The sequence below is a fragment of the Mercenaria mercenaria genome, chromosome 4, assembly GCF_021730395.1.
Source record: "Mercenaria mercenaria strain notata chromosome 4, MADL_Memer_1, whole genome shotgun sequence".
Lineage (NCBI taxonomy): Eukaryota > Metazoa > Mollusca > Bivalvia > Venerida > Veneridae > Mercenaria > Mercenaria mercenaria.
This window is the reverse complement of record NC_069364.1, coordinates 78,878,028-78,904,318: the sequence shown is the minus strand read 5'-3', so window position 1 is coordinate 78,904,318 and position 26,291 is coordinate 78,878,028. Positions and strand designations below refer to the sequence as shown.

The following is a 26,291-nucleotide window of genomic DNA, read 5'->3' as shown; positions in this document are numbered from 1 at the left end:
TAATTCCCTAGTACCAGATGTAAATATACGATAATTCATAAGGACATCAATATGGAGCAGATTGCTTTCTGAAAACGTAGTATTATAATTAGCTCGAGCGATCATTCGGCGCATCAAGTTTTAAACGATGTTGTACATTTCATTACCTCTTGTAAACCGACTCAATGAAGCCGAACCTTCTCTACGTAAGAATTCAGAGCAATGATTTATGTTCGAAGATTTGTTATCAAACGAATTGAATGTGAAGTTATAACAATATACATTAATTCTAAATGATTACTGAAACAGAAAAACACGTTCTAAATATTTAAGTGTATTCACCTTTATCATGTGTTCCTTTCCTATGTTTGTCCACAGACGGAACATTTTTGTAATAACTTTCATAAAATTTTCGCGATGATACTTATAAATAGGGAATGGCCTAATGTTCTTATAATTGTTCTGGTACTTGTTTACAGGTGAAGAGTATCACTATTCTATGAAAACAAAATCATTCGTCCAATGGTGTAACTCTCTGCTAGAAATTATGCTGATGTATTACATGACATATATGAATCTCCAGTCAATAGTTTGCGCTATTGGACCGGTCTTCATTCAACACTAAATTTTGCTGAGCTTAAGTCACAATACGAAGAAAATATTATGAGAAAATTATAGTGACCATTAAACGTTGGAAATTGATGACATTTATATATACTGTATATAGTAAAGGGTTTATCTTAAATTTTGTTTTGACAATACACAACCAAGACCATCAAAATGCTGCTAAATTAAACTTTTTGCTGCATCTTTATAAATTAACAAAATATAAAAATTCAGAAAATACAAAACTCAATTCACAGTGTTAATATTAAATCTTCTTTTCAGGTTATAAGTGTGTACAGGTAGCATGCTTCTTAATACTAAAAGGCAACGAGCTATAATTTTACTTAAGAAACAATATTTCCCAAAAAGTGAGTGTCCTGGATTAAAATCATTGTTTGGAGTTTTACATAACTGTAAATGTAATATTTCGAGTTTCATTCGTTTCTGAGCATTACAAACAATACATCTTAATCTTTTTTGCGTTCTCTTACACCATGCGTGTTGATCAAAAATCCGACAGTTACATTTCTTCTCATGGTTACAGCAGATACAATACATTAATTTTGTATAGTGTTTTCTAACAATGACGGGATGTAATATTTATCAGTTACATGGTCCTTTAATTGCATTTATTTGGATTAAATCACAGAAATTTCACTTGCCAAATGTTTGCAAACTTCTGAAAGGAAGTTTATATCCACTTATTAGACACTTACCCGAACTTCTTCTTTCTTCTTTTATCGTTCGCGACTACACTGTCAGACCAGTAGCCTCGAAGAAACTTGTGGTTTGCCGCAGATCCTCAATGCCTCCATACAATTTCTGGTGGATTGAGGTATCTATCGGCCAAGTCGCAGCTCGCTCCTGGTCATGCCTTTTACATCTCTGAAGTATATGCTCCGCAGTCTGATCTTCTTCACCACATGGACAAGTTTGCGATGATGTCAGTCTGTATTTCTTGTACATGTGAGCATTGAGCTTGTTGTGCCCTGAGCGGAGCCTGACCATCATCACTTGTTCAGACCGATCAAGGAGATGAAAAGCATCTTCCTTCATCCTTAGTCTCGTTAGTGCCTTGATGATGGTGACTTTCTCCTTGTAACTCACAGGTTCTGTTGGTTGTTCTGACTGAGCTCCTAGCTTAGCCAGTTTGTCTGCCTCTTCATTGCCTGCAAGTCCACAATGGGATGGAATCCACTGAAGTGCTACTTTGCAGGTTGTACTCAGGCTCTGTATTCTCCTGGCTAGCTGCGGAGCTTTATTGTTGTTCAGAGCTTCCATGACAGACAGTGCATCTGTAAGAAAGACGACTGAGGAGCTTTTTTCTGCCGAGTCTTCAACCATTGAGACGGCCTTCATGAGTGCTTCAGTCTCTGCCTTGTAATTGCTGCAGTGTTTACCTGTGGCTGCATGTAGTGTTTCTCTCTTGCCAGATGGGTATTGAATGAAAACTCCTGCTCCTCCATCTTTGACGGCGCATGTGGCTGATCCGTCTGTATAAACATGAGTCCATGATTCCGGAGGAAAGTCTTCATTGATCATAGCAAGTGTGAGGCTCTTCCGAATGCCTTCATCCTCTTGCTTCCCGCGGTCAAGACGAGGAACAGCAAGTCTCACAGTCACTGAGGACAGATCAGTCGCTAGTGGGTTTATAATGTCTTCACTACCTAGAGGAGTCGTTGGTGTGCTCAGCTCAGTTTTGAACTCCCGGTTGAGTTTCTTTGCCTCATGTACGAAGCTGCTGCGTTTGAGACGATTCTTTGTGTAGCCATCTAGCTTGGCTTTCATGAGATGGTCTTGAAAAGACCTGAACTTCTCTGCTTGAAGCAGAACCTTTGCATGTCTTCTGTCTTGTAACGGTTGTGTGCCTGTTAGCTTCTCCATGAAGGAGATTGGTGTAGACTTTGTAGCACCTGTCATGATCCGCAATTCTTGGTTCTGGACCTTGTCTAAAGCCTGTTGGTTAGTTTTGGCAGTAGTGGACCAGGCAGTTGAGCTATACTCTAAATGGGGTCTCACTGTTCCCTGATATACTGTCTTGAGTATTTGCTCATTTGCTCCCCACGTTGTTCCAGCAAGTTTGCGCATCATGGCAAGCTTCCTACGGGCCTTCCCTTCTGCTTGACTAATGTGGGGCTTCCAGGTTAGCCGTTTGTCAAAGGTCACTCCGAGGTATTTTGCTTCGTCTGCTTCAATCAGCGAAGTATTTCCCATCTTGATTTTACCCGCCCTCTGCTTTGACGACAGGGAGAATAGTGTGGTGGACGATTTCTCTGTATTGATTGATACACACCAATCTTCAGCCCAAGCTGAAAGCTTGTTAATGGCTTCTTGCAACCTGTATGTGGCTGTAGTGGCATGTTCTTCCTTACACCATAACGCCAGATCGTCAGCGTAGAGAGCAGCCTTAACTCCTTTCGGTAGTTCAGACACCAGATCATTGATGAAAAGCAAGAAGAGAGTAGGAGATAAGACTCCGCCTTGTGGGACACCATGACGCAACAGGAACTTCCTACTGCTGGCCTGTTCTAAACTGACTCTTGCTCTCCTGTTGTGGAGGTATGACTTAATCCACCTCAGCATGTGACCTCCTACTCCAGTCCTCATCAGCTTGACAAGGAGTCCATCAGTCCAGACTTTGTCAAACGCCCTCTGAAGATCAATCCATGCTGTAAGCACGACTTTCTGCTCTTGGAAGGCGTCCTCTATCTCTTGCGTTAGATAAGTGGTCTGGTCCTCAGTGCAACAGAAATGCATCACTTTAAAGACAAGGTACCCATTAAAACACAAGATTATCTTGGTTAATATTGCATCTATTTATATACATCTTCGTTCAATTTGTTAAACTTCACTCAACATATTCTAAACTTTAAGAACATTTCTCATTTTTTTCATAGTTTATGTAAGATAGTTCTGTTTATTTGATATAAGTATACAAATATAAATAGCCTGTTGCTGTAACGATTGTAAACTTTGCTTATTTTTGGAAGGAGAAAGAATTTTATCAAAACGCTAAAGCAACGTTAGCAATAGCTAGAACCACAAGACTTCAAGAAAAGATATAGCTGCTTAAAGAGTAAAGGATAGAAAGTATCTATTTTGTCACGATGTGGACAATGAATCTCGCGTATTTCTTGCATGTTGTATGTGACTGCCTTAGTATTCTATTTGCCAAAATCAGTAAATGAATGGACGCATACAATCAGTAGCTGTTATTTTGTTTTCTTTCACTGTTTTTTTTTTTAACTATAACCGTCAGAAATTCTGTAGTTATTGCGCTACGCGAGCGGACTTCTTTGCAAACTACCTTTTAAAGTGTTAAGGCTACTTCATTATGTCAAAATCTCTTACTACAATAATTCATGAAAACTGTCTTCTTACCCTCAAATGTCTAAAAATGTCAGTAACTGTAATGACTTGTTTACAATTAACATCACGAGACGTATTATTAGGTTTGACTGTTTGACTTGGGTATCATTGTTTCATGTCACAGAATTACGTTAAATAAGATTTTGATTCATGTATTTGTTTACAGGAAAGCAATAGTTACAGAAATCGTTCACGGTAATGTAGGAAATTATAATGACATGAAAAGATAGTATGTTTATGGTGTAAATCTTCCAAAGGTTGCTGGATATAAAACATAACAAACGGTACAATTATTAATCGTGTCTGAATCCTCTTGTCACCTTGATTATTATACATAGACCTGGCAGCTATTGTTGTTCTCGTTGTCTCAGTGGATTCTCGTATGTAATTGCGTTTCTTATGATTATTACGAAAGGTCTGTTTTTCTGAATAAAAAATGAATCCAACACAAGTAGTTTTCTCTAAAGCTTATAATACGCATTGAAATGTATTTATTGTGTGTTCGCTGTTCAAAAGAAATCACCTATAATAAAGAATTCAAATTGACCAAATATTGAAAACACGAATGCACCAAGGAAAACAAATATAGTAAAACGGTTCAATGGAATAATTATTCGTCTACAGACTTTTATTAAACCGGCCCTATAAAATCAGAACCTCAATTGGTTTGTCGTTTTATAATGTTATTTTGAAATTAGCTAGTAATATGCATTCCGAATGCATTGTATCATTGTTCATACCAAATGAATAAGTCGTAAGTATCAAACTTGGACATTCTTGTGTAAGCTATATATTTAACATACATAATTATTAAAGAAGGATCTCGAAAGGCTATAGGAACACCTTTAATAATAGTTCCAATTACAACATTTAAGTAGCCATTTCCTTATTATTTTTGCTCCCCTGCCTACTTCATCTGTTTTTTTATCAGCAAACACTTTTGGACAATCAAATGTACTCTTGAGGAAAAATTGTTGAAACAACGTTGATATTCAGTAAACCCATCACGTCTTTATAAACTTCGTATGCCCACTCGGTAAACTGATGACAACTTCTTGTTTGAATAATGTTATTGAAACAAAAAAAAATGGCTTGCTGAGCTATTCATTCTCTCTTCTTCTTGATTAATCGAGAAGTAAGGATATTTGACATTTGAAGTGCTTCAGGAATTATTGCGTCTACAGTTGACTACTTCCTCTGCCAACGTTTTAAATCATAATTTTTTTGTCTGTTTCGACATTTAAGCGAGAACAGTACGACTCTATTCCGGTTTCAGGAGATAAATATAATAATATAAAGTAGCTCAATTTTGGTAGCAAAAAGATGGCTTTTGTACCATTTTAAATGCGTATGTTGTGCATGGCTCCCCCAAAATTGTAAATGGGAGGTTGTAAATACTTAATCACGATGAAATGGAGATAACAACATCTGTCGTGGATGCGTGTGTTATGAAGTATTATTGTTCGAGTATTTCTTATTTCATTGAAGTTGGAACTTTGGTCGAAATATTACAAAAATATTAATTACAGCTACAAATTTTCTCATCAAAGTCATTTTCAATATAATAATTTATACTTGGCATTTCGCAACCATCATATTTATTGCATATCATACTTCAAAAGGCTTGGCATACACAGATACAGACTTAGTCTCTCTATTTCGATTCGAAATATGAATATTTCATTGTCCAGATAACATGTTTGTCAAAATTTACGGTAGTTCAAAACATGGTACGTTTTACCTTAACCAAGAAGAAAACGACACAATGCCGCAACATTTAAAGATTAGCATATCACAGAATATAAATAATATGTTTTTATAGTAGTGTCTCCAAAAGAAAAACATGCCGAAAGTGTTTGCTGTATAAAGAGATATCATCGCCTTGGAACGGTCTGTGGCAAAACAAACACTGGGGAGCTTAAACCTAACTTCACTCTTACCCTCACCATATTCCAAAATTACAGGACAGTGGGAATAAAAGTTATCCCCGCCAGGCGAATCCATAACACGCGCAATGGTAACAGAAATCATGCCATGTAAAACACACAAATGCTTCTGTAAATGTATATAAAAAGCAAACCTTAGGAACCAAACGAAACAGGCCAGAATGTACTAGTAGATATTAAAACAACTCGGTCCCAGTGTACCTGTTCCGTCAGACACATGCAAACAGCAGAGTAAACTGAAGCAATTAACTGTAAAAGGGTCGAATGTGTCCCAAAACAGTAGGGTCGTAACCTCTTAATCAAATGATTTATAACTTTACCAAATACAAATACAAAACCTTTACGAGTTTGTGAACAACATCCCCCTAAAATCTTGCCGTAGAAGTGTATTGAATTACTATTAAAACTTTGTAAAACAAATCTAAATTACGATTATTTGACAAAATTTATTTTACTATAGCTTACATTACTGTATCTGTCGAAATCGCATATAAAAACTTAAGAAACAAGTACAAACATCGACTTTATTGATTTTGATGACTTTAGATTCTGAAAGATAATTTTCTTTGGACAAATTCTAATTTAGTTTCTAACTCAGTAAAGCTTGACATTGCACGTGTTTCATTCTGTGCTTTGAAATCAGCATTATAAGAAATTAAGGGAAACAAAACAAACGATTCGTACTTTTAGTTTTGTATTGTTGTCGTTTCTAGTATTCTGAAACGATGAATATTTCATTTTATGGCACATTGAATTTGCTACATTTAGTATACCGTAACACCACCTTTGATTTTCTTGTCCGAAGCATAACTGCAAGTTTACTGAAGTTATTTCATTGAAACATATAGTTGATAAAAGCCATAGTTAAAGGAAATGCGAAACACATAATCTGTATTTCTGTCGAATGTTCTTTAAGATTTAAGTTCCAGTTCGTAAATATCTTAAGCAACCTGCTCCTCCTTTATGCATATGATCATCTAAAAAGAGCCATCGGGAGGTATCTATCGGTCGGTTCCACGAATCTTCTGTTTAAATTTCTTATGAGAGAAGAGAAGCCAGTTTTCCTTTTAATGCTGAGCGTCAAGCAAAGGAGCTACTGGTACCATTTTTCACGTCTTTGGTATGACGCGGACGGGGATCGAACCCACGACCTCCCGCACTCGAAGCGGACGCTCTACTCTACCATTAGGCTATCGAGACTTTACCGCTAGGCTACCTTTATTATCATAGTCAAATTATCGAGTTTCTCCTTATAAAATAATTTTTAGAATTGGCTTGATTTTATGCCATATACTGAATACTTGCTGGTTGTCAGCCCGCTAGCCTGATATTACATTATATTTTTGCAACTTAAAATAGCACTTCCTTGTACAACTTCTCTCTTTAGTATGAATAGTCAACAATGAATGTTCACTCTTCTATAAAGGTATCAAGATTTTTTGTATCAAATTACAGTTTTTCAAAGTGATCAATACCGGTATTTATGTTTGTGATATAAAATTACATAGGATATAGAAATAGCGTCATTTCTAACCTACAATAATTGAATCATATAGACTTAAACGACACCAATAAAACAAAAGACCACGGGAGAGCTGACAGAATGGATACAACGTCGACGGAAAAATATGTGATAGAACTAATACAGGAAGGAAATGAAATTCATAACTAATATTATAACTTTTTACTGTGTAATATTATTATCATACACATAATATCTTAACTAAAAAGTATGGGTAATAAACCAGGAAGAAGTGACAATACACTGACAAAAGAGAGTGACTCTCTCAAGAAAGTACTTCAGACCGTTTATGATGCAATAAACGTGGGAGACCATGGGACATTAGATCTGTTAACAAAATGTATACGGCAGCGTAGGAGAAATATATGACAGAACTTATCAAGGAAGGACATGATTTATCGGATGAAACCATTAACCACGTCGTTGGTCGCTGTTACAAGTTTCACGAATTTGATGATGGAAAGCACTTATGTTGGTTTGGATTTATACTAACAAAAAAAGGAATACCAAGGCAAGCATTTTAAGTGTAAATCATTTCATAAACTTAATAAACGCTTGGTATGTCATAATGGAGCTATTTATTACCCTGTCGATATTCTATCAAATCCACTTGGCGAATGGCGACCGGAAGAACCGAAAGTGAAACCCGAAATTCAAAACGTGTACACCATGATAAGAGAGAAATGGCCGGATCATTGGTATGAAGATGAATTACACAAGTATACTCTGAAACATTTTATAAATATGATTGAAAATGGGGAGCCACTGACTAAAGATATAAAAAGACATATTGTAGATGGATGTGACAGAGACCACCACAAACTTGATGTCCAATAAAGACTAAAACATGTTTACATATACATTGTACATTTGTGGAAGCTAAATGTTTGATATGGTATGATATTTTAATTCAACTGAATTTAATTCTACCAGTGAAGTGGCACTTAAGCAAGCAGGCGTAGGAATTGCTAAATTGAAAACATATTCTGAAGTTTTCCTGGAATGCTGCCTACACTCCTCTTTTAATAACTACTCGGTAAATCAAATAAAGCAATGAAATTCGTGTGCACGTATCTAATATCAGAAATAAAGGAAGCATATATGAAGACTGATATCCGTTTTATTTCCGATATTGTGAGCATTAAATTGCAGCACGTGTCTTGAACTGATTAATTTCCGATATTTTTTGTGCATTAAATTGCATCACGTTTCCTAAACTGATTACAGATTGCGTAAAAACATTTTTGAAAACGTGATGATGAAAAGTTGTCAGGGCATTTGTGTCTGCATTTGCAAATGCGGAAAAACTGCTAATCTGAAAAGCAAACATAAATAAAGTATTTCAGAATTACCTCATATCTCGGTACGATATAAATATGCATGCAGTATTCAAAATGGAAGTTAAGTCAAACCTGTCAAACAAGTAACAACATCTGGATGCTTAAGGCAAGGTGAAATAAAATAAGAAGTCAATGTAAGAATTAAACATTACCCTTTAACTCTCTGACCATGTACGTAACATTTTCTATCACTTATCTTATTATGGAGTTCAACCATAAGAGTCAACCTTAAGGAAAAATGAAATATTTACCAGCGCACATCCTAACAAAAGTACATATATTACACGCACATTAAATGCAATATTTTAACAGGCAACAGAAATGCACCGCTTTAAAGACAAGTTACCCATTAAAACACCAGATTATCTTGGTTAATATTGCATTTATTTATATTCACCTTCGTTCAATTTGTTAAACTTCACTCAACATATTCTAAACCTTAAGAACATTTCTCATTTTATTCATAGTTTTGTTTATTTGATATAAGTATACAAACGTATAAATAGCTGTTGCTGTAACGATTGTGATCTTTGCTTATTTTTGGAATAAGAAATAATTTTATTAAAACGTTGAAGACTGCTTTACGTAAGCAATAGCTAGAAGAACCATAAGAAAAGATATAGCTGCTTAAAGATTAAAGGATAGGAAGTGCCCATTTTTGTGACGATGTGGACAATGAATCTCGTGTATTTCTTGCATGTTTTATGTGATTACATTGAGTATTCTATTTGCCAAAGCAGCTTGAAACTAATCAGTAAAAGAATGGACGCATACAATACTAGTTGTTATTTTGTTTTCTTTCACTGTTTTTACTTGCCGTCATCCGTCGTTTTAACTATAACCTTCAGAAATTCTGTAGTTGTTGCGCTTTGCACACTACCTTTTAAAGTGATAAGGCTACTTTATAATGTCAAAATCTCTTACTACAATAATTCATGAAAATATAGACTTTCTTATTACCTTCAAATGTCTGAAAATGTCAGTTACTGTAATGACTTGTTTACAATAAACATCACGTAACACATTATTAGGTTTGACTGTTTGACTTGCGTATTATCGTTTCATGTTCCAGAATTACGTTAACTAAGTTTGTGATTCAAGTATGTGTTTAGAGGAAAAGCAGTAGTTACAGAAATCGTTCATCGTAATGTAGGAAATTATTATGGTGTAAATCTTCCAAAAGTTGCTGAATATTTAACATAACAAACGTTATAATTACTTATCTGGTCTGAACCCTCTTGTCACCTTGATTACTATACATAGTTCCCGTTGTCTCAGCGGGTTCTCGTATCTTATTGCGTTTCTTATGATTATTATGAAAAGTGTGTTTTTGTGAATAAAAAATGAATCCAACACAAGTAGTTTTCTCTAAAGCTAATATTACATATTGAAATGTATTTATTGTGTGTTCGCTGAAAGAATTCACCTATAATAAAGAACTTATATTTACCAAAAATTCAAAACACGAATGCACCAAGCAAAACAAATATAGAAAATCGGTTAAAGGGAATAATTATTCGTCAACAGACTTTTATTAAACCAGTCCTATAAAATCAGAACTTTAATAACCTCAATTGTTAATCATTTTATAATTTTATTTTGAAATTAGCTAGTAATATGCATTCCGAATTCAGCATACGAAAGAAATCAGAAACCTTTACATTCATGTATGCTCATCTTTACCTTCCTAGAGTCCCATTCCTGATTTCTGAGCAAATTAAAAATAACAGCATGGCCTAATTTTAAACATTTGTCAGTTGAATTTCAAAGCATGCAGATAAACTACCCTTACATGTAAGCAGACATTCAATCCAGGTTAACAAGGCGATCGGTGGATGCTCCCCGAAATTACAGTAGAATAAGGGTCTTTTCAGTCACGGAGGTTGTGTTAAGGAGAAATGTACCTGTGAGGTGGAAATATAACAAATGAAGAACATTTATTTTATTTTAAAACGAATTCATTTATTGCAGAATAAAGCAGTAGACTTAATGAAGTTAGATGACAAGAAGTTGTGGATAATATAATATATAAATCCCTGAAAGTGGCATGACAGTATTATTATCAATCTCTTTGATTAGAGTCACCAACTGAATTTAAAGCAAATTATTCATTTTCAAGAAAGAAATGTTCGAGTTATGCCCCGGAAAATGTTTCAAGAAAGAGGAAGATATTTCAAAAATGGGACCACCTAGAGTTCCTTGTCACTGACCTCTATCAATATGCACAGTATGAGGTCAACGCGTCACATAGTGTTCAAGTTATGCCCCGGACAAGGTTTTCAAAAAAGGATTAGTCAGATACTTCCCTTGATTATGTCCGAGAAGTAACTTGGTCCGTCCTCTGTTTTTATCATTGACTTCTTTTGTAATTTTAATAAGCAATATCTGCGCTAAATTTCACTGGATTCGAAAATGATTAAGCACAGGTTTTCTTTTAGCGACTCTGTGCAAAATTTAGGTTTGATTAATCATTTTTATTTAGAAACCTACATATAAATAGCATACATTGTATTTATTTTGACCAACAGCAACATCTTTGACAAAGGTAATAACGAAAAAGTCAGAGGAATCCAACTAAAAGGGGCCAAAGTTGTATCCTTATATATAGTTATCCTTGCGCTTTATCATAGAGCTTTCAAGGGAAGTAACAAACTAATGTTCCTCATTGAAAAATGAGACCACCTGGAGATATAGTTCCTTGTAACTTCACTTTCTCTCAATAAGCTCTGTCATTGTATAATGTTACAACTTGGTAACTTCAATACTTTTTGAATAATCCTCCGGAAAGGAAACGTGACGGACGGACAAGGTGGTGACTATTTGCCGCCCCCCCACCCCCTCCACCCCAGCCCCTCCGGGAAGCATAATGAGGCCATGATTAGAAGTCACTATTTAGCGCCATGTGTGCATAAAGAAATGGAGCTTTCACTGTTTAAAACGAAATGTCACATATCACAACTGTCTTGATTAATTTACACACACACTGAGTTTGCTATTCGCTGTACAGAATAATTCGACATATTAAACTATTCCGCGAGACGACCTAGCCTTTGCCGCCATACATGCGCGAAGAAACATATTCTTTCTATCATATTTGATCTAAATTTTACTATAGAAGACATATTGGAATCGAAATAATTTATAGCAAAACCGTGTTTTAACACTAACTATTATTATTATTATATCAGACTTATATAGCGCCCTTTTCATGATGAACACGTTCAAAGGCGCTCACATATAGCATATACACTCTATCGGTTATAAATACGTCGTACGACATACGCCGTCGTGAAATTGTTATGCTGCCGGAGTGTTTGAATAGTGTTAAAATACGGTTTTGCTATACAATATTTCTTAAATAAATTAATGTTCTACAGATGTATTGTATCATTGTTCATACAAAATGAATAAATCGTAACTATCAAACTTGGAAATTCTTGTGTAAGCTATATATTTAACCTCTAATCAAGAGGAAAACTGCGTAATTATCAAAGAAGGATCTCGAAAGGCTATAGGAACACCTTTAATAATAGTTCCAATTACAACGTTAAAGTAGCTATTTCCTTATTATTTTTGCTCCCCTGCCTACTTCATCTGTTTTGTATGGGCAAACACTTTTGGACAATCAAATGTAATTTGCACACACTTGCAATATGTAAACTCGAGGACAAATTATTGAAAAACAGCGTTGATACTCAGTAAACATATCACGTCTTTAAAAGCTTCGTATGCCAACTCGGTAAATAGAAGACAACTTCCTGTTTGAATAATGTTACTGAAACAAAATAAATTGGCTTGCTGGCCTATTCATTCTCTTTTCTTCTTGATTAATCGAGAAGTAACGCAATTTGACATTTGAAAAACTTCCACTGCCAACGTTTTAAATCATCATTTTTGTCTGTTTCGACATTTAAGCAAGAATACTACGACTCTATTCCGGTTTCAGGAGATAAATATATTATATAAGTTATCCCCGCCAGGCGAATCACTAACACGCGCAATGGTGACAGAAATAATGACATGCTGTAAAACACACAAATGCTTCTACAAATTCATAAAAAAGCAAACCTTAGGAACCAAAATTGCCTATATAAAAGGAACACTCTCAAGGACTTGACGAAACAGGCCAGAAGGCAGATATTAAAACAACGCGGTTCCAGTGCAAACAAGCAAAGAGACTGTAAAAGTGTTAAATGTGTCCAAAAACAGTAGGGGCGTAACCTATTAATAAATTTACCAAATACAGTTGGAAATATACCCCAAATCTTTACAAGTTAGTGATAAACATCCCGCTAAAATCAGGCTTTATATACCTTGCTGTAGACGTGTCTTGAATTACTATTAAACTTTATAAACAAGTCTAAATTACGATAATAAAATTTTAATAAAACTATTTACGTATTTTACAATAACTGTTATCATCGAGGATCTGCAATATCAAGAACCTAAAAACAAGTAAAACCACATAACTGTTAATGATGAACATTTACCAGAAAATATTTTTTCGGACAAAAATTCGGTTTCTAACTCAGTAAAGCTTGACATTGCACGTGTTTCATTCTGTGCTTTGAAATCAGCATTATAAATAGTAAGTGAAACAAAACAAATATTTTAGTGAAAAAATGGGAATTGAATATCTTAAATTGAGCACACCGTTTTATCTGGATTTATCAGCTAGGCTGTTTTTAAAATTAAATTAATAAAATTATTTCAATCTTTGAATCTGCCTAAACAGTTGGAAATAATGTCCTCCAAAATTATCAGGAACATCTTAACAACTCGTTTGTGCATTATAGCTAAATGTAAACAATACAAGGGTTGAATGAATGACCTCAACTTTTGTGGAATGATAGGAAAGGCTTGAAGATATTGGAAATTACCATACACATATATTCTTGTACTTGACTCATTCTGACTTTGCAATGAAAATTTTCAGGAGCAGTCCAAACCATTAAAGTGTAGTTCTGTTGCTTATACTTAATTTAGACAATGGAACTAATTAGAACTACTCAAACCAAAAGTTTGAAAGTCTTTTTGTCATCAGTTTAACTTTGGCAATGTTTTTTTATCATTAGAATACAACAAGTGTGCATTGCATCAAACGGAGTAGATAACGTACTTAAATATACCGAGGAAACGTCCCAAAATATGGTCACATCTGCATTCGTACGTAGTAACTAAAATTCTATAAATACTGAATACGTAACGACAAAAATTACAAAAATGAGTAGTTCAGCATTACGTCGTATGAATATTCAAAATTGAAATGCGGCTGTATTTTTTCTCACATCCTAGTATAAGCCTTATTGTATTTTACTTACTGTGAATACTTCGAAAACAAACTGCGTGTGAATAAAATATTTTTGATTAACATAAAAGTCCCTTTCATAAGCATATTGAATTATCTTACTACTTTGAACAATTATTTTGTAAATACAGCAACGTACAAGAAAAATAATACGTATCAGAAAAAATGAAAGTTACCTTGATACAGGTAACAGCTGACAACCAGATAAAAGTACATCCAGTAAAATGCACATCAAATGCAGTATGAATGCAAAACACAGATACAGACAGTGGTATAAAATGCATCACTTTAATTAGTTTACCTGCCTTAACGTCAGATACAACTTTCATCTAAATTTATTTTGCATTCACTTCCGTTCAGATTGTTTTATTTAACGCAACATTTTACACACATTGGAAAGGAAATTAATACCAGATATCTTTAAACTGGCATAAAAGTACATGAAGCTAGTCGGTTGTTTAAGAAAGTTAGTAATAGTGGCGTGCAAGTCATAGATCTATAATACTGTTTATGTTTTCTAAATTTGGATGTAAAACAACAAGATCAACGTTCAGTTGACCTTTGTGTTGTTGTTTTTTTTGTTTTTTTGTTGTTTTTTTTTTTTGTTTTTTTTTGCTGAAACTGTGTTGTATGAAACGACGGACAAACATAGAAAGCAAATAAAAAGCCTGTTAAAAAGTCTGTGAAAAATGATTGTCCTTGAGAAAAGAAAGACGTATATATAAAGGCATCCCTATTTTATCTGAATGCTCTTCCCCAATATGAAACGACGGACAAACATAGAAAGCAAATATAAAGCCTATTAAAAAGTCTGTGAAAAATAATTGTCCTTGAGAAAAGAAAGACTTATATATAAAGGCATCCCTATTTTATCTGAATGCTCTTCCTCAATATGACCCGCCCGCTTAGCTCAGTAGGGATAGCGTTGGTCTACAGATCGCGGGGTCGCGAATTCGATCCCCGGGCGGGACGTATGTTCTCCGTGACGATTTGATAAAAGACATTGTGTCTGAAATCATTCGTCCTCCACCTCTGATAATTCATGTGGGGAAGTTGGCAGTTAATTGCGGAGTACAGGTTTGTACTGGTACAGAATCCAGGAACACTGGTTAGGTTAACTGCCCGCCGTTACATGACTGAAATGCTGTTGAAAATCGGCGTTAAACCCAAAACAAACAAACAAACAAACTTCCCCAATATAACAATTCAGATATGTCTCTTTGGCTAGATATAATTTTTCAACACTAGCATATTTGTCTGTTATCATATTAAGTATATCTAATGCTACCTTTTAAAAGATTACTTTAAGTTTTGTTCCTGATTGACTGTAAGATTATCTTTACATCTAGATGTCACTACGCAACTGTTCTTACAGAGGCCTACTTAATCTCATTCTTATCCTTCAAAGGTTGGTCACTGCTAGTCCGTCCTGTTCAACCTAGTTACAATAGATAGTGACAACAGACCAGTGAAAGTCAAATCAATAAGATACATAAACGTATCTTATCATGATACTACCAACTCTAATAACATCTAGCGCAGTGTATGCCAGTCAGTGGGTAATATTATCTGATACTGGAACAAAATAACGGTAATTTTGTTTTAGAACTAGCTTTGAGGTAAAAAGTACTATCATCTTATGAAAAGTTGACCATTCATCGATTGGTATCAAGTCTTTACTGTAAATTATTATGATATTAAGATGTAGTATGTTTACAGCAGATCCCTAAACTAAACATTGTCCTTCAGCATTGCAAAAACATATCTAGATCTTGTTGGAAAGCTCTCTTGACACCTTGCTGACTGTTCGAAAACCTGACAGTTATTCTTCTCACTATCTTAGCATATTTTCTTATGCATTTGTCTTGTAAATCGTACCTTTTTATAAGTACAGACATAGAGTTGTGTGTCCGCTGAATACAAAAATGTTTTAACATGAGGCTATTAGTGCGCCTCCGACGTCCGTCCTATCGTTCTAAAAAGCAAACTATCAAGGAAAAAGGATTAACAATATTTTTCGTTAATTAAAGTGGCATGATGCGCATCTTACTGCACATGGTATGTTTTTGGTGAATGTTTTATAAAAGCAATTTTCGGTTGTTGTACATTTAAAGTTGATACTTTAGAAATAAAGAAATGGGACTAATAAAATAATAGTTCTTTTCTTCAATCTTCTACACAGTGATTTCCCTTACCTTTAGGTAGAGATTTCTAAAGTTGAAGGGAAGTAACTCCTGCGTGCAGTTTGACTTTTCTTAAAAAGACTGCCCCAGTTGAAATAAGAAAAGTCAAATTTGGAAACTTATTATTTCGTACTGGTAACAGAAAGAGTTTGGTATACTGGGTTAAAAGCTATAATTTCCTCGGCCTTTTTTACACACACATTTACTTCAGCTGGATTTTTATTGGAAAATGCGCATAATTCTACTTTAATATGCTGTATTAGAAGAGATATTAAAATTACTAAAATTATTTAATTTAAACGTAATTTGTTACTTTTAATAATGTTTTTCTGAAATATAAATTTGATGAATGCTGCATACGGTAGCCTTGACCTTCTAAAAAACGAAATTGCTTTATTTATTGAAAGAAACTTTGGCGGGCCTAATTTGCGGTGATGGCTTTATGGCTGTACTTGGAGTGCTTTTTGCTTCCGGGAAATCTACCATTACCTTTCATTTTTAAACTTCGTGCTTTTACCGTTACGCAACGTTTTGAAAACGTTTCCTGCCACTTTTTGCTCTTTAAATAGTGATTCAAGTGATTACAATTCAAGCGGCAATTCTTTTCCTGTGATCACCTTGCGATTGGCTGTCCGTCCAATAAAGAAATAAAAGCTGAAATCAACTGAATTGTTCCTTCTGGATATATTTTACACTCGTATAAATATTACTGATATTAATGTCCAAAAATGACGTTTTAGGAGCAGCCGCAGGTTTTATTTAAAAAATTTATAGTTTATTTTCTGTTAGGAATTATAATCTACGCAAGTAATAAAAGAGGGTTAAACTCCGAATCTAAACCTGTTAATAACGAAATTATACGGTCATATACAGCCCCATTATTAATGATCAAAGATTTGCTTAAAATAACTTTTCAAAATAATGTCAGTTTTTTCTTTTGATGTGTCTATAAAAGATTGCAAAATTAAGCACTAGTAGTTGAGATGTCTTAGATATTCTACAGAAAATGTTTTAAGATGCGAAAACTTGTAGCTGTTATTTCCTTAAGTCGGAATCCAGCCATGATGAGATTCATTTTGCGGTGTCTGAACATCAACAGAATTTTAGTTCGACGTTTTATTAGCTTCATTTAGACGTTTACTACAATTCTTAATGATTATCTAGTTTTATATTAAAATAAACACTAAATTTCTTTACTTGAATTATCGTACATTTTTTCGGCGACGCCGTCTAAATTCGTTTTCGTTACCTATGCCACGTGACTTCAGTTTGCAAATCAAACTACTTGATAACGCATTATAGATAATTTATCAATATGGAAGATTTATGCAACACTCTGCCTGATTGGACGAGACTGTCAATTTCTTTCACTCTGTTGATTGTGCTACGCTGAGTGAAATGTAGACAAAGCGTTTATCCTAAACGACGCTGTTCACAGTTTTAAAGCTAACTTTGGCTCAGTATATATAGCAAGAATATTAATATATCTCAAAATGATAAGTAAGTTTAATATATATGATAAAAACATGTTCAAATACCAACATATATCAAATTAAAGAAAGAGCTGAATACGGTCTGCGTATCACATGAATAAGGGTGTGATAAGAGTCTTTTATGTAGAGAAGTGCTTTTTAAAAGATTTTCCTTGTTACAATTGTCGTCTGTATATGAAAAGGTTTCTTGTTTTTGTGACTTATTCAGATTGCATATTAAAATGAGTACTTGTTTGCTTTGATATATTTGTTATAAATTATTTAACTGATTTATTATATATGAATATTTTTCTTTAGTATGGTATGCAAATATTGAACTCAGTTGAAATCTGTTTCATTATAAATATGCTATATAATGACTGAATCTCATTACACTGAAATGAAGGTACGCTGCATACAGTTTATCTATGTGATATGACTATGGTCAAACTTTGCTTATGAAACAGAAATATTGAAATAATTACATTTGTATGTTTTGCTTGACCTTCACTTTTTTATAGGTGTGACGTCATTCTCCAAAGATTCATGAATAGCGGATATGCATTTGTTAAAGCGGGATCAGTTGGCCTATTTAAGAAATAAATAAAAATAATAAATAAAATCCTTTAATTGATTTTTGCTCATGTATTCTAATCAAACTTGATTTGTAGCATCTTTATTAGGCCCGCAGCCAACTTTGTTCAGCTGGGACATTTGATCCCTTTTAGGGGCTGCTAGAGCTAAAACTAGAAATGCCTTTATACAGCGTCTCATGAACAGCTTGGTGGATCTTTGTCATACTTGGTCTGAAGCATCATTATAAGGTCCTCTTCAAAATTTATTTATATAGGAACTTGGGCCCTATTAGGGACCACTATAGCTAAAAGTAGATATGCCTTTCTTTGCATTAACCACTAAATATGTAATGGATTTTTATGCAAACTCGATGTGTAACAATATCGTAAGGTCTCCTGCTATTTTGTTACAAATGGGGATAGAGACCATTTAGCTAAAATATAAACACGTTTATGACCTCTTCTCATGAATCCGCTTCATGAATCTTCATCAAACTACTGCTGTAATTATTCGTCTAAGGATAAACGAAACATAATTGCAACCCTACGAAACCTTTGCGAAAAATTAAAAGAGAACCATTTAAATTGTTAAAGTGCGGTGTTTAGTTTTGCAATTTGAAAAATGTTAGATGAAAGATGAATGTTAGATGAAAAATTCATAAACTTCTTTCCTTATTACAATTCGCCGACCATCGTTTTTAAAGATATTTCTTGTTAGTTTTTATGGAGGTTTCCAGCTCTGCATAGCTATTGGAACACTACCATTATTTTGTAAGTTTTGAAAGTTGCACACATAAAGACATTACATACAACACTAAATTGTGTTTTTTTCCGGAGTCGAAATGGTCAAGTCACATGGAAACAGTATTGACAATGTTAAGTTGTTCAAATAATCTAACAAAACAAGAAAAGTGTAGTATCACCAAGATTCAAGGCAATTTGTTTGCTCCTCTGTAGTTATATGTAACGCCCCCATAAGACGTTCCAAATTCCTAATTTTTGCATAGAAAAAGAACTATCAATTACGAAGTCATTAGATTGTTTTCAATTACCCGGCGAATATATGATCTTAGTCTCTCGTGTCTATTGTATCTGTTTTGCGTGGGCATAACATTTCAATGATTTGCCACTAGCAGACACATGTAACGGTACGTTGCTAAAATAATGATGACAAGTTGCATAGCAGCAGACACTGACTCCAGAACGTTTCACAAATCTGATGAAAGTCTGCCAGCTCATAGTTTCTTACTGACTAAAACGACGTATTTAGTTACTAATTCTTTCTCGGACATTTTAAATGCTTCGCAAATTTGTAGTCCTTTTGTGTCTGCGTTTCATACATTTGATAACGTCCGATGTTGTCTGTGATCCATAAAACAGCTAAGTTTTAAATGAATTTATTTCTTCCCTTTGTAACATTTTAACATGAAAAACAGATGTATTTAGTTTTAGGAAAGAAATGTAAACTTTATTACAAGATATGATTCTTTAAGCGTGTAATCAAGACATGTCGGTTGTGCTGCCAACTAGAAATGTTACGTGCATTTGAAAGTACGTGAAATTGCTAGATTATGAGGAAATTTAGACAGAACCATCTGTCTTCAATACCTAACATTGATCTGATGTTTTCCTTTGATTTTTATCCAATCCTAGTCTAAACATCGGCCGAAATGTCTAAACAAAATTAATTATTCTTGCATAAAAACTACTTTTCACTTGATCCGCCCATGAATTAACTGCAAACAAGGCAATTCACGTGCTGTTAATACAAGATTTTTATTTTTTGAAATGCTTTCACAGGAACGTATATGTATTTCTGCGCAGATTGACATATGGAATCTGCGTCTTGTTTCTTTCATAATAACCTCTTCTTGTAGCATAAAAGATGCAATTTAAACACTGGAATGTTACAAACGCCAGATGCACAGCCCCCAACAATGTTTGTACTCGCTTCTCCCCTTGTTTACTCACCTTTAGAAATCAGCGTCGATTTAGTTTTTGTAGAAAACACTGATTGTTTCAGAATCACGTATAACTTGTGCGATTGTTTGTTTTTAGGAATCATATTATTGATTTTGGTAAGTATCAGCCGGTATGTTTTTATCTAATTTCTGGAATAATTTATACAAAAAGTTTGAAAACTTATCACTACGTTCGTACTCATCCGTACTCGAAATGTGTTCGTACTCAAAATACCTGGGTAGACTAGATGACTTCACTCCCCATCCCCCACACTCTCGTGAACTCACGGTTTGTAATCAAGCTTAGGGCAACTAAGATTTCATACTTCTCTGAATAGCAAAGTATCGATATGATTAAAATATCTATTACGCTTCAAGACTGTGTACTGTGTCCAAATGTTAAATAGGAGAAGACATTTATAAGCTTAGCTTTCGGATCTAATCCTTTTTAGCATGTATGATATCAATATTGTAAATTGTAGTATGCACATATGTTTGAAATAAAATATGTTAAAACTAAACTAAATGTTAAATACTTGGTTGAGTTATTACAGAAAATTGCAGCCATATTACGTTAACTTCATTGAAAGAATACCACAATTATGACATTTTCAAAATACTTAGTTTTGGCATTATGTATTAAATAGTGTAACAAAGACATTACCATTGAACAGAGAAAGTATAAAAATGTATTAAGAGGATAGAAAAATATGTCTAGTCTTTCACAAAACAAGTTAAAAGAACGAAAATATTGACACTATTCCAGGTTAACAGTCTGACTGTAGCATGTGCCTACGTGCAAAGGCGGAAATCTACATAGATTAGTGCCATACCAAAACGAAAACCGCAGCAGTGTTTATGCTGAACATGTACTGGAAAAATATATTTTGTGTTTGTCGAAATGTGAATGGAACATTGCTGTTTCAACATCAGTACGAATGTTACTGCATGTGATTTCTCTTGTTTATCTATTTCGTGCTATGAAACCAGTGTTAATTCGTATCAACTTGATAACAGAGAAACAAACATTTCACATTTGTGTGTTTATTTGTTGTTTTTATTTTTTTCTTGTTTCTTTTCAGCATTGGTTCAACTTATTATTTTGACAAAGCTTTAGTCATTTATTGGAGCCTCCGTGACCGAGTGATTAAGGTCACTGGCCCTAAATCACATGCCCCTCACCGATGTGGGCTCGAAAGATTTCTGAGAGTGTAGAATTCTTCACAGGACGAAACCATTCAGCTGGCATACGGAAAGTCAGTTGTTTTACTCAGGTTCTCGGACGGACACCATCATCGAAAGCTGGAAACTCGCCATATGACCTTGCATTTTCAGTTTGACCAAACATTCCACGTCCGCCACCACCAAAAAGTTCTATTGCTGAACATCTTTAAACGGCAGATATCTTTCTTCTAATTTTGATATAAAGAAGTAAAATGAAACTGCATAAAGCCTGCACAACCATATGGCTCATGAAATTACAGACAAAGATGTAGTCAAACAATTAATTGTCTTTTGATGCTTACCAAAGGAATCATTCACCTATGATTTTAAATCTAAATAACTTGTCTGTTTTTTTTAAAAAAAAAAACCATTGAGCATAGCTTGAACAATGTCCCTTTAAACATTTATGAATATTTACAATTGCTGTTCATCTAGTACATGAGCTCGTTTTGTGGTTTATTTAGAAAGGGCTTAACAACCCAAGGGTTTAATAGTTTTATTAATATTTCTTGAATAATTATACATGTAAGACTCGAATTTTTAGTGGAATCTAGTGGAATAGCCGAAGTGGAAAGTGGATGTTCAGTTGGAAGACATTAAACAAAATACCATATTTATCATATACTATTTGTACTTATCTTTTACATAAATATACCAGACTGACTGTATAAATAGCACCTACACAGCTCTTTTATATGTTAAGAAATGTGGGGGGGGGTTGTTTTGGTGGTTTTTTGTTGTTATTTTTTTTCCAAATTATTCCACCTCTGTAGAATGATGAATATGCAAGTCAGAAATGTTCGAAAATAAATGTACTAAACAGTGTTTGTGCTATATATGAAAGAAATATAGCATGCACTTTTGCCATTACAGTTTTGCATTCTCCTGCTTGTGTCACTACAGTTTTATACAGCGCCTTAAAAGCAATGAACAGCATTTTACGAAATTTTCATCAGGAACTGAAAGCTTACAGGAAAAATGAACTTACATTTCCGATCAGGTTTTAACACGGCATTGCTTCAAGTGTGAACAATTCAAAACAGTCTGCGTGAAATATAATGGTGCCAAATCAATGTAAATTGATATTGTTTGTATTGACAACATCTTAATTTTTTTAATTGCACTATTTGAAACTTATATCAAATTTAATGTAATGAATAAAAATTGAAATTAAAATCCAAGTAAATGTCGTTTGAACTCTACAAAGACACTTCTACAAACGATACAGAAAAGACACAATAAAGTTTGAATGTAATATCCGTTTAGTTTTCTAATGCTATGTTTTACCGAATTAGAAACCGGTCATTTTTCTCATTCTGTACCAGAGTAGTATAAATATGCGACATTGTAATATGGAAATAAATTTGGCAGATTGCTTAATTTAAATTGTTTTCGCTCATTTTTTGGGGTAATGGATAGTAATGGAACGGAATGCTACATTACATTTTCTCAAGATAATTACAACTGCAAGCATAATAATAGTATGCAAGAACATATAGCCCAAGGGTAACATTTAGAAAACATTTGCAAGCCACATTTCGCCTGACCAATACTAATAACACGAAATCACTTCAACAATAAAGTTAACAAATTTCTCGTTCTGTCAGTCTGGCTTCTCATACCTAACTATACCAAGATTAAATCGATTATCACTTCCTCATTCATTTCCTCGCTTGGTCTATAAATACCGTTAGAATCTTGAAATAGACTGGTCAGTTCATGTTGAGAATACATTCCCCCCAAGATCAATGGCAAACGTGCAGTTCTGCTTCTCAGAGAAGAAGGAAATTGCCTTGTATCTGACGATAATATAAGTGGTGTAGGAAGTTTTTTCCTCCGTTTCTTTGATAAATATGTTGTATATTAATTCTAAAGGTGGGCAATACAAAGGATGAATGGATGTCCTCATCTATAATTCAGGAAATCGGGAAGGTCTGATACGTATTAGTCGTTCCAGAGGAAATATAACAAATACATGTTAGTTTTCATTTGAAAATCTATATTGGGTGAATTTGAAATACTTTAACTTCATCTAAACGCTTTATGATTTCCGTCAATGATGATTATTGAAGTTTCTGTTTTTATCCAGCAAAGAAACACTATACGACAAAAATGAAATTGTTGCAGGTTCGGTTTGATTTTGAGGCTGTTCACGGACGGCAGTGGAAATGCGTACTATCGTTTTCACGCCCTCTGGCCCCGGGTTGAGCAGCGCTCAATATTTGCACATGTTATAATTACAATTTATTCAGAGACATCCGCAGATGTGTTCATACGGTGATGTAAATGGAATCTTCAACGATATACAGAGTGCAATTCCATGAAAAGCGGCGTATTTCAAATGAACGAATTCTAATGAATTACAGAACAACAAAGGACATCGTTAGCAAGTCAACAAAACAAATATATACCATTCAGTCAACCAAGCCATTTATTCCAAGATATCAATGTGTATTGATTTAGTTCGCCGATTTTTACCATGAAAAACCTGATAAAGAAAGTTAAAGGTCAGTTTATGATAGGAAATTAATATATTTTCCATTTATCAGGCGGTACATGCTGTATGTAATGAAGGAAGGTTGGTTGCCTCTATGTATAATGATTGAATTACTCACTAATTGGAAACGGCGTTCATTTGGTATGAAGTCCAAAACGTATTGGCCTGGACTGTATTATCAAGATTGCCTTGGAAATAAATTACACTTCGGTGAAGAAGAAATTCCCAGACGCTAGAATAGTAACATTTATTGTGGCTGTAGTCCAACACTGAGATGAAATCATATCTCTTATAACACTAGATTCAGGTATTGCTGGAGCCAATGCTACCATTGTAAATAATGACAATAACAACAAGTACGAATTTCGACAGTATGCGTCAAATCAATTACACGGGGAAGGTCAAAACGTTTCAGGATTTTCTAAAGTATTTTTTCAAACACTAGACAGTGTAAATCACGTCAGTAAATTACATCCTGTATATTTTATTCCAGTTCAGTCTATCATAGATTACATGTCATAATCGAAATCTCGTATTTGTCTGACTGTCTCTCTATATTAAGTGTATCTGCACCGCCGCTAGATATCTTGTGTCCGCCATGTTCGTGACCCTCCATAGATAGGAAATAACTCATGTTCGTTTGTTTTGATTCAGTTGACGCGGTTCACCGTCCAACACCAACAGATGTAAATTTTAAGATTTAAAGCTAATTTATTATTCATTCTCTTTGATATGACATAACAGAAAACCATCGGTTTTTACCTCAGTATACGATGTGCCAAACTGTGCGGTTCGACAAGTTGTGTAGACGCTTGTTAACACAAGGTTAAAGCACTATCTCAAATGCTTAGTGCATGTGCCGTAAGGACACACATTTGTGATTTGATAGTATAAGTATATAATCGATTGGATCGATTCCTTATTGAGAGAGAGGCATTTTTGCATGATTAAGACGACAGAACCGGAGGTTTCACAATCATACATAATTAACACTGACGTAATTTGTCACGAAACGAAAATTTGACCATAAGATAACTGGAGAACTTTTTGCAATTACCCACAGTATGTTTTATTTGCTTCGGTCAATCATATTATCATACCTGTTAATACACTGACAGACAATCACGTGCATACTTTCAAGAAGTAATCCTTTCATTACGTAATTAGTCCTCTTAAAAGTCTTGAAGCATTTTTATTACAAATGAACTGCCGCTTATTGCAAAGAACACCGGTTCTGAACACCAGCCAAGTTGGGAAAGCTAAAATTGAATAGGTTCAGTGGGTGACATCAATAGAAGTATACGATGTCTGATGCTTTCTTGTAAATGAATTAAATTATTTATCATACACAAAGATGTTTATAAATGTTTATGTACTAAACGGTACTTTAGGTAAATATTCATTACTTCATTTCGCGGAAGTCTGTTTCCGAATGAAAATTAAACGACCTTTGGGTATTTACAATGTAAGATACTCTAGACAAATTATCATATATTAGCAGAAAACAGTTGTCTATATATAAATTAAATTCTTGGGATTGAAATCTACATGAATTTCTGAAGCAACGCGATTTTGCTATATCTTTCCACTACAGTTTCATTTTGTTGTGGGCCTGCACATGGCTCTGACTGTGATTTGGGTGCCCTGTTCCTACGGGAAATTTATCCTAACCTTTTATTTTATTTGGATGTGGTTGATGGGGTTATTAACCTTACTTCAGAATTCGTTGAAATCCAAACAGCGGTTTCAGAGAAGTTTTCTAGACAAACTTTGATGACAGTCAGAAGACGAACATACATACAGATAGACAAGCAGCACAAGATCAAACTTTCTTCCTTGTATGTTGGGAGACATAAACACATTCATATGTATATACTTTCGATCGTAACGTTCCATCAAATGTATTAAACAAAGACAAGCAAAAAAACAAGGACAAGCAATATCTATTTTGACGTGAAAACATTACGCATAAAAATATTTTAGCCCGTTGTTTGTACCTGTCTCTTTTCTGCACTTGATAATTCATTAGTTTTATTGATTTATTGCAATGTGGCATTAGGTGAAATAATAACACAATTAATAGCAGGTTTAAAGCTATTATGATAATGGAAATTTATTGAATTTTAACAAATGCATGCATAGCGAGAAATTATCAAAACAACATGCAAACGCCCAACACAGCAGTCACAATTATTAGGCAGATGATGTAAGAGAGATATAATTATGACCAATTTACATTTTGAAGACTCCTATAATGTTTAAAGACCCACCACGACCTAGTGACCTACTTTTTTTCACTCACAAAAACT

At 34.2% G+C, this 26,291-nt stretch overlaps 1 protein-coding gene across 1 annotated transcript in view; it reads right to left on the bottom strand.

Moving 5' to 3' along the window:
• Nucleotides 1–14,271, bottom strand: part of LOC123552248 (uncharacterized) — a 99,285-nt gene extending 85,014 nt beyond the window's left edge. The window contains exon 1 of the mRNA XM_045341755.2: nucleotides 14,247–14,271. The gene's annotated coding sequence lies outside the window, so the exon portion shown is untranslated. The remainder of the gene's footprint in view (nucleotides 1–14,246) is intronic.
• Between the last annotated feature and the right edge of the window lie 12,020 nt (nucleotides 14,272–26,291).